Here is a 17,784-nt window from a genome sequence, read left to right as displayed (position 1 = left end):
TCTAAAGTCTAGACTGCTCAACCAGTTTATATAATCTTTTAAGTTATTTTGTAATATGAGAGAAGGTAAGGTTAATCTGACATGAATTGTTCTTGGTGAGCCCGTGCAGGTTCCTGGAGATTACCACTTTCCTTTCTAAGTTCTCATGGGCCCTACATTTAGTAATCCATCCCAGAATGTTGCCCAGGATTATGTCAAGTTCATTGGTCTGCAGTTTGTGGAACCACCTGTTTCCCCTTTTTTAAAGACGGGAATCTCCTTTCTCTGGTCTTCCAGCGCACCTTCCGTTTTCCTCAGCACCTCTGATGCCTCAGCCTTCAGAGACCTTATTTGGAGACTCTTAGTTCTCTGGGAAAAAAATTAACCTAGGCCAGGCTATTTGAACATATTTATAGCAGCTGTGTTTTTTCTAGAATCTCTTCACCCATTTGGACCATGAATGCCTTCTTGCCAGCATTTATTCTGCCTTTTTCAGAAAAGGCAAAGTGTAATAGGAATCGGATAACTGAGCTTTCCCATCATCCATTAATATTATACCACTGACTGTTCCTTCATTTATCATCTCCTTATCTCATGTGTAACTAAAACTGTGTGTATGTGTTTAAATCAAAATACTTTCCTAGTAGTAGGTTGGGTGTCTTTCCCAATGCACTTGGATCGTCTTTTTAAGTATGCCATAGTTGTGTAGCAAAAACAGGTGACTCTAAGATAGTTCCTCTTGAAAAGCTTGCCCTTTAAGATGCAGTGCAGGGGCACCTGGGTGGCTCAGTCGTTAAGCGTCTGCCTTCGGCTCAGGTCATGATCCCAGGGTCCTGGGATCGAGTCCCGCATCGGGCTCCCCGCTCAGCAGGGAATCTGCTTCTCCCTCTCCCTATCCCCCTGCTTGTGTTCCCTCTCTCGCTGTGTCTCTCTGTCAAATAAATAAAATCTAAAAAAAAAAAAAACGCAGTGCACCACTGTAGTCATGCTAAAAGTACAACTAAATATTTAAAGGAAGGCGGAGGAAGATCTTTCATTAAAGGAGAAAATTGGAAATACACCAAATCTGAAACTTTAAAAAGTTGTTTCTGAGTATAATACAAATAGTATAGATACAAAAAATGTAGATTGTGTTTTGTGCCTGAATATTCAGAATACAGGGCCCTGTGAGTGATAAAATCAAATAGACACATCTCTAGTCCCCCCCCTTCATTTGTTTCCCTAATTTTGTTTTCATACTTAGTGTCCAAATCATCTTCCTCCTGCATATGCTGAGATTTTTTTAAGCATGCATGTTTTTTTTTCTTTCAGTTTTTTGGGTAGCTTCTAGTGAGTTCCAATACAAAAAAGGTGTATACATAAAATAAGTACAAAAAAGAAGTGCTTTTATACTAACACCTTAAAGCTATTTAGAACTCCAGTGAAGCCACAAAAGAATGCTGCTTTGGAAATGGAGAAACATTCCAAGTATGGTGTGGTGTTTTCAAGTGGATTGTGGTTATAGTCTCAGTTCACTGAACCAAACCTCTAATGGACTGATGCAGGATCACTAGTCCTTCAGTCCTTATGAACTGAGTGAAGAGATTCAAGGGGACTCAGAAGTTCATGTTTGAATGGAAGAAATGCAGAGACTGTGTTCTCTCATGGTTTGGGCACAAAGCTGTCCATCCAGGTAGCTTTAAAAAAGAGACAAGAAAATAATCCGATGGCCTTGCTGTGATGAATGGGGAAACCCATGAGTAAGACCCAGGACAGATGAACGCTGGAAATACGAAGGCAACAATCATGGAGTCGGAGGTAACTATGTGAAAATACAGACCCTGGTTACATGGTACTAAAAGTCATTAAAAAAAAAAAAAAAGGTAGAGGGCGCCTGGGTGGCTCAGTTGGTTAAGCATCTGCCTTCGGCTCAGGTCATGATCCTGGGGTCCTGGGATCGAGCCCCGCATCGGGCTCCCTGCTCAGCCGGGAGTCTGCTTCTCCCTCTGCCCCTCCTCCTGCTTGTGCATGCTCTCGCTCGCTCTCTCTCTCTCAAATAAAGAAGAAGGAAAACAGTGCCCTTGAAACCTTGTATGAGATTTGATGAGATTTTAGGGAGTTGGCAGTTGGTGGGATTGGAAAGACCAGCGTTCAGGTTCAGGAGTGTGTCATCTTGGTCAAGTCAGTTTCTCTTGGCCTTTGCTGCTTCTTGTCATGAACAAAACACTGTGGCCTTCTTGAAAGAAGTTCTTTAGATAGCATTTTTCTTCTAAAGAATTCACATTTATTTCAGAGCTGTGTAGCTGTTGTCAGATTTTTTGGGTTGTGCTTCAGCTCAACTACCTACTACTAAACAGGTAAGCTTCTTGACTTCTCAGGCTTGGCTTCTTCATCTACCTTATCCACCTACCTTCTCGTGGTGTAGAAATACTATGTTGAATGGTCCTTGAGAAGTCACAGCATAGTGCCTGCCATGGAGTAAGTGCTCAATAAATGTTGTGATTGTTCTCTTTATCCTTACATCCATCGTTATTATTCCATTAGTAGAAATACAGAGCTGAAACCTAGAGCACCTTACCAAATTGGTCTTTTTTCTGCTGAAGGCTGGATAAAATGTAAATTCAGCCCGTAGTTCTCCTATATACTGTTGGTTTAATGTGGGGTTTTATTGAAGGACACAGTCAAAATGTTGAAACGTGATCTCTAAATCTTCACAGGGAAGAAAATCTATAAAACTTCTTGCACGGAAAATTACTGGGAAGCAGATAGAATAAAGCCAACAATAATTCTGTTCAGATTTTATTTCAGTGCTCATAAGATGTTCCAGTCTTCCACAAAGCAAAAGAATCATCCTTGGATTTAATAGAAGTATAGTTATTATAAATTTAGTTCATGTTTTTACATCCTGGTAGAAATGTGGCAGTACACATAGAAAAGTTTCATTAATTCTTTTTCTCCAAATGCACCATTCCATGTTATAATCTTGGCTGTGACTGTAGGACCCGGGGACACACACACACACACACACACACACACGGCATAGGGAATGACTCCAGTGTGCCCTAAGACGTATTGCAGCCATCTTGTACCACCAACACAAATGATCACAACTGTGTCATCCTGTGGGAAATCCACATTGTTATCCCTTGCTGCCTGGGACTTTGAAAATGAATGTGGCTCCTTTCATGATTGAGATTTCTGGAAAAATTCCCTAGTGTCTCCTTTTGTCTAATTAGTTTGGCACCTCCACATTTTACACATGGAATCATTGCTAGCTGTTACTATGGCCTTCTTGAGGGCAAACACCTTACCATTATGTTTCCCAGCTGTATGCCTAGTGCCCAACTCACTACTTGGCTCATGGTAGACACTCAGTAAATATTTGTTGAAAGAATGAATTAATTTTCAAAAATAATTTAAGTATCTATTGTGCATATATTTTAAAAGTATAAAACATGGTCTTTTGCCCTAAAATTTTGTTCTCTTCAATTTGAAAGAATTGAAAAACAAGATGGCATTGTGTAACTTCTAGTTTTACCTTGCCTTATGTCAAAAACATTAATAAAAAGTCATTGTGCTTTATTCTAACCTTAAGACTTAATTAGCTGACTGCCTTATAGTAAAAAGTCTCTGATTTTGTTAACTTTGAAATTGAGACTCAAACTTTTTAGGCCTTATTGCATCATTCTGCTGATTATATGCCCCCTTTAAACCATAAAGAGACTAGGGCACTTGGGTGGCTCAGTTCGTTAAGCATCTGACTCTTGGTTTTGGCTCAAGTCGTGATTTCAGGGTCTTGAGATGGAGCCCCGTGTTGGACTCTGCATTTAGCACGGAATCTGCTTGAGACTCTCTCCCCTTGCCCCTCCCCCCACCACCCCCCTCTCAAATGAACAAGTAAATCTTAAACAAAAAAACATAAAAAGACTGCATTCACATCTTCTGATTCTAGAAATGCTAGAGGTTTAGACGACGCTAGTTTTGTTTTGAAGTTGAAGTGCCCGCCATTTGTTGAGAAGTGGGGCTCATATGACCTGTAGTGTAGCCATGAAAAGAGGGAAGTGCTTCTACCTCATTACCAAAGTTTTTCCTAAAAAAAGAGACCAGAGACAGTGGGACATAAGTGAAGGACTGCATAGCTGTCACTCCTGCATGTTCCTGGGTGTGGCCATCCAGAGTAGTACTTTCATTCTCTTAAGGCAAGATGTTTAGAATCTTGTCCTTGGGACCCACACTGGAGCAGTTTCTAATGGAATGTTCTGGAAACTATATTACACTTTTGAGGAATGTCTCTGAACACCATAATTCAGATCAAGCCAAGGAAAGTGGTATTTTGACTTCCAGTGTCCATCTTGTGCTTGCATCCTGGCCTGGGAAGCAGTGTGTATGCTCTTCAGAGCAGGGGGACATACTTCTCCCAAGCCTGTCAGCACGGGAAGGAAGGTCAAGGTGAATGGAGGTATTCCAAAACAAGCTACTTGGACTGGAATTCTAAGAATTGAAGCTCAATTCCACGTTAAATCATTGGATTCTTCTTTGAGTACAAGAAAGCTAATACCACATTTTTTTATACAATCAAACCAGAAAAATTCTGAAGAGAGAATAGTCCCCATCTCTTGGGTGATTCCAGTTCTTTCAGGTAAAAAACTTTATATAGTGTTTAGTCCTGATAATTTTATTCTGTGATTGAATGAAAAAGGATAACATTGAGTGACCCAAGATACACTTAACTTGAATTTTTTGGTTAAATATATTAAGTGACTAAAAACAAAAACCTTGGAAAAAGAATATCTCTCTACTTAGGAGGTCTCTTTGTCCAAAAAATGACTTCTTCAAGAAAAGACATATCCCAGCCCTTATAAAAGCTCTGCTCTAGGCACCGTCAGACATTCAGGTATAGCAATTCTGTGGCTTTTATCTATGCTATGTTCTCTTTTCTCTTTCTGGAATTAATTAGAAGAACCACCTCCCTCCTCTAACTGATGCATGCCTCAGGTCACTTGAGCCCATTTCCCTAAAATCCTAGGTTCCTGTCAGTTTAGGGCAATAGCTCCTAAACGTTTTGGGCTCAAGACTCTATTATACTCTATAAAAGTATTGATGACCCCCCCAAATCTTTTATTTGTTGATTTATCAATACTTACTATTTTAGAAATTAAGACAAATTAAAATGTATTTTTTTTAAGATTTTATTTATTTATTTGACAGGGAGACAGCGAGAGCAGGAACACAAGCAGGGAGAGTGGGAGAGGGAGAAGCAGGCTTCCCGCCGAGCAGGGAGCCTGATGCGGGGCTAGATCCCAGGACCCGAGGATCGTGACCCAAACCAAAGACAGACACTTAAAGACTGAGCCACCCAGGCGCCCATATATTTGTTATTTTGAAAATAATAAACCCATCATACATCAACATAAGTAACATTTTTTTTGAAATATAAATGTTTTGTAAAAATTTAGTGAAATGAGCTGCATTGTTGTAATTTTTTTAAAACCTCTTCAATATCTGGCTTAATAGAAGACAGCCAGCTACTCTTATCTGCCTCTGCATTCAATCTGTTGCAATATGTTGCTTTGGTTAAAACATATGAAGAAAATCTGGCCCCATGTAGATATGTAGTTGGAAAAGGAGAGGAGGAATTTAATAGCCTTTTCAAATAATTATGGATATTCTTCAGTTCTATTTTCTTCATTTTCTTACTTTGGACATCGTTGCCGCAGGACTGGATTGAAAGAGTGAGTCTTCTTGTCTCTTTGTTCTCAAGCCACTGATCCACCCGTACAGATAATAAAAATAACCTCTGATTTTTTTTATTTTCGAATAAGGAAATCTAAAGAAACATTTTAGATACCATTTTTTAAATTTGAAAATTTTCTGAAAAAAAATTAAAATTACTGCAAAAAATAACAATAAAGTATACTCATTTCTTGCTGAGTTTCCAAAGAGATGCAAGGAAAACTTTGGGATTTCAAAACAATGCATTGGACAATAATGAGGTTGTCGAAATTATAGCAGGTATAAGGAAAGATAGTGAGAACATAGTCCAAGTACTGCAAACAAGCTGGGTTAATATCTGAAAATACGCATATTTATACCCTCAACCTACCACCTTAGAAAGTTCTAGAAAACACAAAACACACATTCCATTACTTGCCAGAGCAATGTCATTATACACCACATGTCCTCTGGAAAACTCCACTATATACTCATGAGAGAAAGAAGAAATAAAAAGCAAATAATGTCCTAATATTATTATGAAATAGTTTAGACCCCACAGACCCCCTGAAAAGGTCTTCGAGCCCCCAGGAGCTCCCACACTACACTCTAGGGAGCCAACTGTTTTGAATGAGTTTAAATTATCTTAAATATGCCAAGTGGGGTAGAGGGGTGGGGAGTGTGCTACTTTTCCCTTGTTTGATGCACCTGTAGAGCCTAAAATTGGATCACAGGAGTTGCTGATGCTTTGAATGAAATGACTGGTGGCTCCCGAGGTTAACACTTCAAGAGTGGTGGATTCTAACTTGGATCCAGTGACTCCTTCCACCTTTGCAGTATGACTCCGGGAGCCCATTCAGTAGCTAGAAATAGCTGCTTTGCTGATTGGAACGTGAATGAACTTAAATTCCCACATTTCGCTCCTCTAGATCCCTCCACAAGGACTAATTTTCCTTCAGATAGGAAACAGTAGCAGCCAGAAATGTCTGTATGTGGCTGGAATTTAACCGCTTTACATATTGAACCGACCTTTTAAAGGAAATTTCCTTTGGTTCAATACAAAATATGTGAGTACATACCAAGCACCCAATACTATCTAGGCACTTCAGGGAATAAAAAATGTACATATCCCTATTCCTCAATTATTAATTTTTGCAAAGGCTTGTATATAAAACAAAGGATTTACAAAAATGTATACGTGTTGCGCCAAATGTAGGTTATGAGCAGTGAGAATAGGGATTTGGGGTTTTGCAAAAAAGGTGATAAATAGAGGCTGGGTGGAGGGCCTATTTCAGGGGATTCGTGATTTGGACAAAGGCACTGAAGCTGGAAGCTGAAGCCAAGCCTGAGGGATTGGAGGTCAGTGGGACTATAAATATTTGCACACAGCCACATCCAGCAGTGGAGAGGTGGAGGGAAAGGGCTGGAATTTCTTCTTCACCTTCCTACCCTCAAACTGCCTTTAGTTGAGCAAGGAGGATAGAAAGGGAACTGAGAGAAACGGGGGAGGCAGCACAGGGAGGTGGGAAGGAAACTCCAGAGTGAGTAACAGCCAAAAAAGATAGTCGAAATGCAATGACCAAGAATATAAGGGTACCATGGTCTGTGGTAGACGAGATGCACCAGCTAGATCCCAGAAGGAACCTGCTGCCCATCTAGGGGCAGCGTGGGCAGTAGTCGGCTTCCCGGGGCCAGCTCCTTCAGGGTCAGCTTCAGCAGCAAGGAGCCGCCATGTCGAGGCCATGCCCTTCCAATCGGTAACAGAAAGGCAGGAATATAAAGGCACAGGCAGCTATTTTAATTTTTTTTTAATTATTTCTTTAAGTAAACCAAAAAAAAAAAAAAAAAACTGGGACATCTGGCTGGCTCAGTTGGTGGAGCATGCAACTTTTGATCTCAGGGTTGCGAGTTCAAGCCCCACGTTGGGTGTAGAGTTTACTTTAAAAAAAAAAAAAAAGGCAGAGCAATTTTAGACGACTCTACTTTAAAAAAAAAGAGGCAGAGCAATTTTAGACGACTCTGGGGGACGGTATTTGCTTCAGAGCTCCCTGCTGATTGGCCAAGACCTCACTGCCCTGCAGCTTCTCCCTTTGTCCCATCCTTTCTCCCTCTTCCCGTCACAAGTGTGGATTCCTAAGAGTAACTTGCACCCCAAGTCCTGCCTCAGTATCTGATTCTGGGAAATCTAACCTGTGACATTCTCTCATCCGGAGCTGAATACCTATATGTGCGTGTGTGTGTGTGTGTGTGTTTATGTATATGGCTATATGCTTATGGATACATATAATATTTATTAATTACTTTCCTCCATTCAATAGTACACTGCCCACCAATAATCAGCAAATTGTGTTTTCAACCTGTTGGCTTATTTATTCTAAATACAGCTATTTTTTCCTCTAATACAGATCTTTGTTGCCAAAAAAAATTTTATAATGGCAAAGTGTTTTATTTTTCTCATTCATCCCAATGTCATTTTTGCCCAACTTTGGGGTATTAAAATCCTCAATACACATCATTTGTTCAGAATAGCAGGGTAAGACATAAACAGATGCAATCAGCTAACTTACTGATCACTGTGGACATTAGCGGCCACTTGCAGTGTCACAACTGTGAATGTTAACACCAGGCTCTCCAAACCTGATCAGGAGATGGGATGCTGCTTGCTTAAAACGGGACCCACAGGACAGATACTCAGCTTCAGATCCCTGCACCCAGCATCATTGTTTTGGCCTCAGTAGTGTTCATCATAAATATGAGTAGTTCTTGGCAAGAATGGAATGTATTCCATTCGAAACTTCAAAACTATGCTATGTAGAAGGTTGAAAGCCACTTTCTCATCAGACAGATGGGCAGATGAGCTGGTCAGATTGTGCTGGATCTGTTTGCAGGGAACTCAGGCCAGGTCAAGCCTTTTCTGAAAGACCCTCCATCAAATCAGGAGTTGGACGAGAGGGTCCCTAAGCCTGTGCTGTTTTGCTACATAGGTTATTTTGGGTCCTGATAAGTAGATCAAAATGGTGATTTTTGTGTTTTATTTTAGGCAAGGCTTTTTGTGTAAAACAACAAGCAAATGTAACACCCCTAAAATTCATCCTGAGAAATAAGCATTACATTTCATGGAGCCTCAGGTTGGGGGACAACCCTGGGCTTGACTGTGAGGCAGGCAGAGGCCACGGCCAACATTCTTCCCGCCTCTCCTGTCCTTGCCCTGGCCTGGTTACTCAGGCCTGCCTTTCCCCCAGCCCGCTCTCTCACCTCAGCTCCTGGGTATCACTTCCACAGGCCACTGCTCCACTGACTCCCCAGGACCACGAAATGCAATCCAGATCCCTTAAGCTGACCCACCACAGCCTCTGTGGTCTGACCACTGACCACCTTCCCACCCCCCTCTGGCCACTCTCCCCCACAATGTGCTCAGCGCGCCAACCACTCTGGGATTCTCACAACCCTGAACACCCACTCACTCCCTCAGCCCTGCCTCCTCGCCTACTGTTCTTTGTCCTTTTCCTGCCCTTCCCTCTGTCCACTCAGCCCCATCTGCCTGGCAAAGCACTGCTCAGCCCCAGGCCCCATTACCCCCTCTGTTGTTTTCTCTGACACCCACCACCCACTCCGGGTTCCCTTTGTCTTCTGGCTATTCCTCCATCGTAACAGATTTGCGCATTAGAGCCTATTGATTTTTCATTCTGGACACTTCCGCCAATTGTGAGTTCCTGAAGAGTAGGAACTGTATCTAGTTCACCTTTGTGTCACCAGCCCTGTCTCAGTGCCTGACATATAGTCAGCATGTAGGAAGTTGAATAAATGGATTCCCTGCCCCACCCCCATGCACATGCTCCAACTCTACTAAAAGAACTGGTTATGTCCTATTTTGTTTACTTACTTTGATGTCTTTCCTTCTGGTCAAAGCATCCCCAACAAATGGGAGAAGTCCAAAGAGTGCTTTCCAGACAAATCATGCCAACCACAACGCTCAGCATCTGTAAGTAAGTAGTACGACCTCACTGAAATAAGGAATAGAGCCCTACTAACTGGCAATACTCTGCCTTTCCTTTCTAACCCATTAGCAGCAATTTCAAGAGAGTGAGAAGAGACATGGGGGAGGGAAAAATGGGTCTCTCAATGCCCGCAAGTCACAGCATGTGGGGAGGGGGCAGTCTAAATGTCGGTACCCCACCCCCCAAATTCCTATGTTGAAATCTAACAGGCAAAAGTGATGGTATTCGGAGGTGGGGCCTTTAGGAGGTGCTCAAGTCATGAGAGTGGAATCCTCAGACACAGGAGTAGTGCCTTATAAAAGAGCCTCCAGAGAGCCTCCTAGCATCTTCCGTCATGTGGGGATACAACCAGAAGTCTGCAACCCAGAAGATGGCCCTCACCCAACCATGCTATCACCCTGATCTGACTTCCAGCTCAGACAGTGAGCAATAATGTCTACTGTTTGTCAGTCACCCAGTCTGTGGTATGTTGTTATAGCAGCCTGAACGGACCAAATCAGGGGGCCTCCTGCTTATAGACCTGGCTAAGTATGACTCCCAGAGGATAAAAAAGGGATGATCTCAGCTCTTTGCCCAGCTAAAGCATGTCCAAGGGTATCCATATAGGACACTAAAAGGTAGAAGGAAACCCTGGGAAGGCGGGGTCGAGTGCTGGTATGAGCTGAAGTTGGTAGAGTTTCCCTCACCTGCAGGTTTCACAGGTATGATTGATGTCTGAATTGTCCAGGGGGGCTGCAGGGCGGGCCCAAGGGGAAGCCTTCCACTAGGACTGGGAAACACAAGAGGTGTGGGAAAATGTGTCTGAGAAGCTCATCAGGCACAAATGTATTCGCTGCCAGCCTAGGAAATTGTTAAATTCATACCGCAAGCGCCTGTTATTGAAAACATCCTGGTGAAATTGCCTGCTGAAGCAGAAAAACGAGCTTGGCGCAGCTCTTGAGGAAGACCATGTACTCATGTGTGAGCCACCGCCACCCCCTCTCCTCAGCATTTAGCATCTGTGCTTCCCGAGGCCCTGTGCCACTCTGCTCTGCCTGCTGGGTTTCAGCTAGGGTATGAGCTCCTGACAACAAGGTCTTCACTGTCGCCTCCATCTCTTGTGTTGGGCACATAGGCGCTGCTCATTAGATGAGTGTCTAGTTGGATGGGAAGACTGAAGCTGATGCCCCCCCATGCAGCAGCATGGGGAGTCCGGCAAGAGCCAGACATACATGTTACCTCTTCTTACCCTCAACACAACCCTCTAGGGTGAGTGCTCTTATTATCCCCAGTTTACGGATGTGCACACTGAGGCTTGGGGAAGTGAAAGAAGCTAGTCTGAGGTCACAGAGCTAGAAATTGGTGAAGCTGAAACTTAAACTCAAGAATTTGCACTTCTGGTATTGCCTGAGAAAGACTCTACCAGACCACCCCCCGCCCTTGCAGATGGTAACTGAAAACTCTGAACAGAATACAAACGACTCCAAACTAAAGTAAAATACAACTATCTGAAGGCACTGGTGAGTGATCAGAAGCAGGCAGATCATGGTGAGGAGGCCATGCCTGTGGGAGGGGAGTTGTGTGGAAAGAGGGTCCATTTCCACAGCTTCCTGGCCCTCGACTGGCATGGGGCGCTGGGGGTGCTGGGGTCCCTCAGCATGGCATATGGGGTGCTGGTAGATGAAGTGCTGTCTTTCCGGGATGTGGAAGCCTGGGGAAGCACACATGCTGGGGGAGGATCCTCAGATTCTGCCTGCCTCCCTCTCTACCGACCCCTGCATCACACATGTGTGGAGCAAAGCCAAGCAGCCCTGCAGAGGACAGAGGAGCTCAACTGATCTCAGAAGTGCTGGCCAGGAAAGAGTCGGTTGCAGCTGGAGTCCAACAAAGATACGTGTCCGCTTTAAAAGAGAAAAAGAAGAAAGGAAGGAAAAAAAATTTTTAAAGAAAAAAGACTCATCAGGATAAAATAACATAATCCAGAATCCAGAGTCTCTATACTTTACCCTTGATAATGTCCAGGAATCTAAAAGTACCCAATGTACCAAGAACCAAGAATATGGAACACATTCTCAAGAGAAACGAATATTAATAGCAAAAAAACAAAAAACAAAAAACCCTGAGCTGAACTGGATGTGGAATTAGCAGACAAGAACTTTAAAGCAGTTATCATTGTAACTATCCTCAAAGAAGTAAAAGAAAATATGCTCACAATGAATCAAGACAGGAAATTTCAGCAGGTAAATAGAAACAAAAATAGATACTCCTCGATCTACTGGATAGAAAAATCTACTGGATAAATTTAACAGCAGAATGGAGACAGAGAGAAAAGTAAGAGAACCTGAAGATAGATCAATAGAAATTTCCAATAGGAAACAGTTTTGTTTTTTTTTAAAGATTGACAACATAAATGGAGCCTCAGAGATCTCTCAGATAATATCAGCCTAAAATACATGTTGTTGAAATTCCAAAAGGAAAGGAGAGAGAAAATAGGACAGAAAAAAAATACTTGAAGAACTAATGACTGGAAATTTCCCAAATTTGATGAAAGCATAAATTTATAGCTTCAAAGTATTCAGAGAACATCAAGCAGGCTGTGCTAAAGCATATTAGGGTCAAACTATCGGAAGCCAAACATAAAGGACAAACCTTGCAGAGGTAGCAAGAAAAGAACAACATTTTACGTACAGGGAACAACACTTCAATAAGGAGCTGACTTCTCATTAGAAACTATGAAGGCCAGGAGAGAGGAGAACAAGAGTTCCGAAGAGCTAAAAGGAAATCTATCAGCCCAAACATTTATAGTGGGCCAAAATATCCCTCATGAATGTAGGCAACATTAAGGACATTTTCGATGAAAGAAAACTAAGAGATTTTGACACCAGCACAAAGAAATGCTAAAGGCAGTTGGTTTTTTTTTGTTTTGTTTGTGTTTTTTGTTTTTTTTTTTTCCCAGACAGAAGGAAATGATATCAGAATGAAACTCAAATCACCAGAAAGGAATGAAGCAGAAAGAGTAGCTAAGCGGCCTGAGAGCCCGCTTCCTCTGGGGGCCCAAGTTGGCCTCAGAAGTCAGAGACAAGACTGCTAGCTTCCCAAACGGCCAACGTCTATCTGTTAAAACTAAATGCCGCTTACAATAGAATTTTAAAAAGCATCAGGTACCTAGGAATAAATCTAACCAAAACTGCTCAAGGAAAACTGAAACCACTGCTAGGGAGAAGAAAAGGAAAGAGTGGACGAGGCCATTGGAGCGAGTTTGGAGGACCCCCTTGGCAGAGCCTGCGTGGGCTCTGTGCCCCAGGGTCGGGTCCAGGACGGGGTAGAAAACGTTGGCCCCTCTTGCCACTCTCCAGCTCTTGAGTTTATGTTACCCGTCCAGCCACCTAGAGACAGTCCAACTGCTCTCTTGCTAAGTTCATACTCTAAATTTCTAGGTGGTTAGCCCACCCCTGAAACAATTAACCATAACCATAACCACAACTGTGAGTTATTGCACAGAGTAGCTACCAGGGCTGATTGCTGTTACCAAATGAGTTGGTGGGAGGCAGTTTCCACAAAGTGAGGGGGAAGGCATCTCATTTGGTATCTAGTACAACAAAAGGAGAAAGGAGATCCTGCTAGACTTTTTTGCAGGCAAATGCTGTGGGTAATAAAATATGGCCTCCAGGTTAAATATCTTTCCAGTAGGTGCTACCATTACATTTTTTCAGTGCCTGGCTATTTGCACAGCTCTTCCGTTTTGCATTGATCTAATAGTCTGGTGCAGTGAGCAAGGCAAGGGGGGGGGGGTCGTATTCCCATTTCTGAGATGCTGGCTCATGTGCCCGAGGTGACCCAACTGTAGGAGGCAGCACCCTACCAGAGTGGATGGGGAGCTCCCCCAGAGGCTGGCATGTGGCTTCGCTCAGCATTCCTACGGCATGCTGGAATCTGGGAGGTCTGCCGGACCCCATGCATGTGGCCCCTCAGCTGGGGCCAGTCTGAACTATTTCAACAGTGGACAGTGCTGTCCCCCCGGGGTGCAGCGATCAAGCACCTAGATGCAGCAATCTGAGGCCCGAGGCAGTCCTGCCCACCCTGATTCCACGGCCCCCCACTACAGCTGGCCAGATTTCTACTGTCAAGCTCTCTTTACCAAGCTTATTTCCAAGTCCAAGTTCTTGCAAGTGGTTCTGGGGATGGCGACATTTGGATAGAACACTGGAACTTGCCTGGTGTCTTAGCAAGGACAACCACAGTGTCTGGCCTTGCTGAGACAGGACAACCTGGTGACGTGGGGCAGAGTTCAGGATCGAGTGCGACAGGTCCCAAGGCAATTTGAACATCTTAAAGCTCGGACCAAGTGGCCAACTCTGTAGGTTTTGTGTTTTTCTAGCCTGCTACAGCTTCCAAATATGTGATTTAGGATGTTGAAAACACTTGTTATTCCTGTGTTAATATGATGAAAGCAGGAATAAGAAAGTGTGGTCACTTGGAGGCTGTGTTGAGCAGGGCTGGGCTTCCTGCTCTCCCGACCCCGGGTTTGGTGGGCTGCTCTGGGGCCATGTCAGCTTCGGCTCTGGCAGAATTCTGTGACCTTTCCAGCAGTTCTGACGCCCTCCTCAGAGCTTATAGCCTGTTGGTTCCCAGGGGTGGTCCCAGGCCAGGGAGCAGCTCCAAGCCATCCTGGCAGGGCTGTCTGTGGTGCTGGAAGCAGGGGCCCTGCCCCAACTCCGCTGACTCCAGATCCCTCTGGGCCTGGCCCTGCTCCTCAGCCCCCAGGGGAGCAGGGCCTGCCCTATGGATGGGAGAACTCAGAGTCCCGGAGGTGGCCTGGGCCCTCCTCATTGGGGGTGGGGAGGTTGCTCAATGTTCTTTCTACTCGAACACCTGCCAGTTTGTCATGTCCAACACCTGCAGGGAATTGCAAGGAATCTTGACCAGCATTTCACTCTAAACTTCTGTCCCCTCCCCCCAGGAAGGTGAGGATTTAACCAAGCAAATTATAAGACTCCTCTGCTGGAATCAGACATGAAGGAGGATCTTGAATAAGAGAGTCAGTTATGGATGCTTTGCTGTTATGCCCAGTTCTCCAAGAGGGCAAGGAGGACAATGGGAACTGAGGTTCTTTTAGCTCCTGTTCAGGCCTTCAAGGTCTGAGTCTGGCTATTGCCACATGGAAACTTTTTTCTGTGAATTCTATAATATAAGGCCGATCTTATTCACTATCCAGTAGCCCACTCCCATGAGAATTTGCCCCTCCTCCCATTTCAGGTACAGTTACCTACCAGCATGGGCTTCTGACCTGAGGTTACCTCTCCTGAGCTGTGGCCTGATTAAAAAGATGATCCGGGCCATTCTAAGATTTCAGGATGTAAGTATGGGAAACTGAGAGGCCACTGACATTTGGAAATGGGAACCAAAGCAGAAGGTTGTGGTGCAGAAAGGGGAGAGAAGCACGTGCTTACCATGATGGTCACATGTGGGCTGAGGACCTGAAAGAGCCAGGGGAGCAGACACTCAGGCAACCACAACAGCTAGAGGCCCTAGTTCCTGGAAAAAATGGAGTATGGCCTTAGCTCGGGATAGATTGCCCGTCTCAGGTCCCAGCTCCCACAAGAGCCAGTTGAGTCAAGCCTCCCGTTCTAGTGGTCACCATCCCTTCTGCATAGATCCTTGCACTAAACCCCCTTTCCTGAGCCACCTCAAGGGGAGGGAGTCTGTTTCTGAAACCTATCTGCTCATCAAGAGAAAGTTTAGATCATTTACATTTAATGTAAGTATTGATAATCAGGTTTATATCTGCCATCTTGCTACTTATTTTCTATTTGTCCCATCTGTTCTTTGTTCCCTTTTTATTCTTTTTGTCTTCTTTTGCATTATTGTGCAATTTTTAGTATTCCACTTTATCTCCATTATTGACTTGCTAACTGTATCACTTTGTTTTATTTTTTTAGTAGTTTCTCTAGGGCTTAAAATAAATGTATCACAACCTACCTTCAAATAATATTATACTACTTCACGTATAATATCAGAACCTCCCAACCTCGCATACTTGCATTTTCCCTCTGTTCTTTGTACTATTGTTGTCATACATTTTACTGCTGCATGTGTTATTAACACCAGAGTACATTCTTTTGCTTTAAATCATTATTTTTTTTTGCAAAAATTTTAAATGAGGGGAAAAAAAGATCTTTTATTTTTATCCACATATTTACCATTTCCTGGTCTCTCCAGTCCTTTGTGTTGATCCAAGTTTCCATTTGGCACCATTTTCCTACTGCCTGAAGAACTGTAATATTTTTTAAGTTCAGGCCTACTGGCAACAAATGCCCTCATCTTTTCATCTGTCTGAAAAAGTCATCATTTCACCTTCATTTTTGAATTATATTTTTGCTAGATTTAAAATTCTGGGTTGACATTTTTTTTTCTTTCAACACTTTAAGATGCATTCCACTGTCTTCTGGAGTGCATAGTTTCTAATAATAAGTCTGTGCTTAATTTTCTCTGTTCCTTTGTACAAAATGTGTCTGTTTTCTCTGGGTGCTTTAAAGATGTTCTCTTTGTCACTGTTTTTCAGAAATTCAATCATATTGTATAACACATTTGGATTTGTACATTTATAGTTCTCATCAAATTTGGAGGGAAAATATGGCCATAATTTCTTCAAACATTTTTTTTTTCTGTTTCCTCCTCTCTTCTTTCTGGAATTCCAATTTCATGGACACAAACCTGTTTGATATTATTGCACAGGTCACTGAGGCTATGCTGTACACTTAAAATGTATGCATTTTCTTACACGTAAATTAAAACTAAATATAATTGACTTAAATAAATGAGCTAATACATATAAGCCCCCCAGCACAGTTCGTGGCACACAATCAGTGCCTAATACATCTAATTTCTCATCTCCCCAGTCCTACTGCTTTAATCCCCTTCTGTGCTGATGCCTTTTTACACACTCTCAGCCTCTTATACTTTTCACACCCTTCTCCCTCTCCCAAATTCCTCCTGTCCTTCAAGATGTGGCTTAAATCCCTCCACCTGGAATGCTTCCTACATTACTCTAGGTCACAGTTCGGAACTCTTAAAGCACTCACTTTAAGTGCTTCCCCCAAAAGCAGAGTGAAGCGTGGTTGTGTATTGAAATGTGCCATTCACAACATACAGATGCACCTGTGTCTTGCCTCACTGTTGGTTTTGAATTCCTCAGGGCTGACTTCTTTTTAACCCCTGTGTCCTTATCACTGCCTGCCCCAACACTGCCAGGCACTGTTGGATTTCCCATTGTCTGTTACCTGGGATGGAGCCTCCCCAGCTTGCTGGAGCCCTGCAGGTCTCCCACCCCTCGCCAGTGCACTCCTGGGGGCGAGAGACTGGTCTAGAGAGATGATGTGGTGGTCTGAGGAAAATGGACCTTGGAGTCCAGTCATCCTGCTGTGAATCTCAGCCCTGCCTGCTGCCTACCTATGTGACTCTGGCCAAGTTACTGAGCCAGACTGACCTGCATTTTCCTCATCAGTTTCATGGTTGTGTGCGTTGGATTGAGATGAGAGAGAACTGTGTCAGGCACCTGGCTATTATCTGCTATCACGGAGAGCTAGGTGGACGAATGCAGGACCAGGCCCCCTGCCTGGCCAGGGGTATGTACATGAAGCTGGTACTCATTTGGAGAGCACTCAGACCTGTGCATTTTTTGCCAGTCATGAACTCATTTCCCCAGAGACGAGACGAGAGAAACAGGCCACATCTAAGGGCTCTGCATACCTCACAAAAGTTTGCTGTGTTTCTTCAGCCCCATCCACACATCTGGTTGTACTTACTGATCTAAAAATGTATCCATCCTGCTTGCCATGTTCACATTTCAGAATATGGTGTGGCCCCGGGGGGAAAAAAACTCATAAATACCATGCATTAAAAAAAATTAATGCCATGCATTTATGTACTTCCAAAAGATGAAGGTCTAGGACAAGGAGCATAGCCCTCTGCAAGCAGCAGGCACCTGGACAGCTCTGCACACCAGGGGCTGACCCACCAGGGTCCCCAGGCCTTAAGCCTAGAGGTCCTGGGCAAGGGAAAGCCCTCCAAAGCATGGAGGAGGACTTCCCAGGCAAGGAATCCAAGAAATCAAAGGCCTTATGAGTGTCTGGTAAAA

General features: G+C 43.6%; 1 long non-coding RNA gene across 1 annotated transcript; it reads left to right on the top strand.

The window, feature by feature from the left end:
* The first annotated feature begins 904 nt into the window (after positions 1-904).
* On the top strand, positions 905-11,141 carry LOC118008169. Its single transcript, XR_004678601.1, has 2 exons — positions 905-1,776; positions 9,580-11,141. It is a non-coding gene; the product is annotated as an uncharacterized LOC118008169 (long non-coding RNA).
* The last annotated feature ends 6,643 nt before the right edge of the window (positions 11,142-17,784 follow it).

This window comes from Mirounga leonina, unplaced genomic scaffold, assembly GCF_011800145.1.
Source record: "Mirounga leonina isolate KUSES-001 unplaced genomic scaffold, KU_Mleo_1.0 Mir_125, whole genome shotgun sequence".
NCBI lineage: Eukaryota > Metazoa > Chordata > Mammalia > Carnivora > Phocidae > Mirounga > Mirounga leonina.
This window is presented reverse-complemented; position numbering and strand designations above follow the sequence as displayed.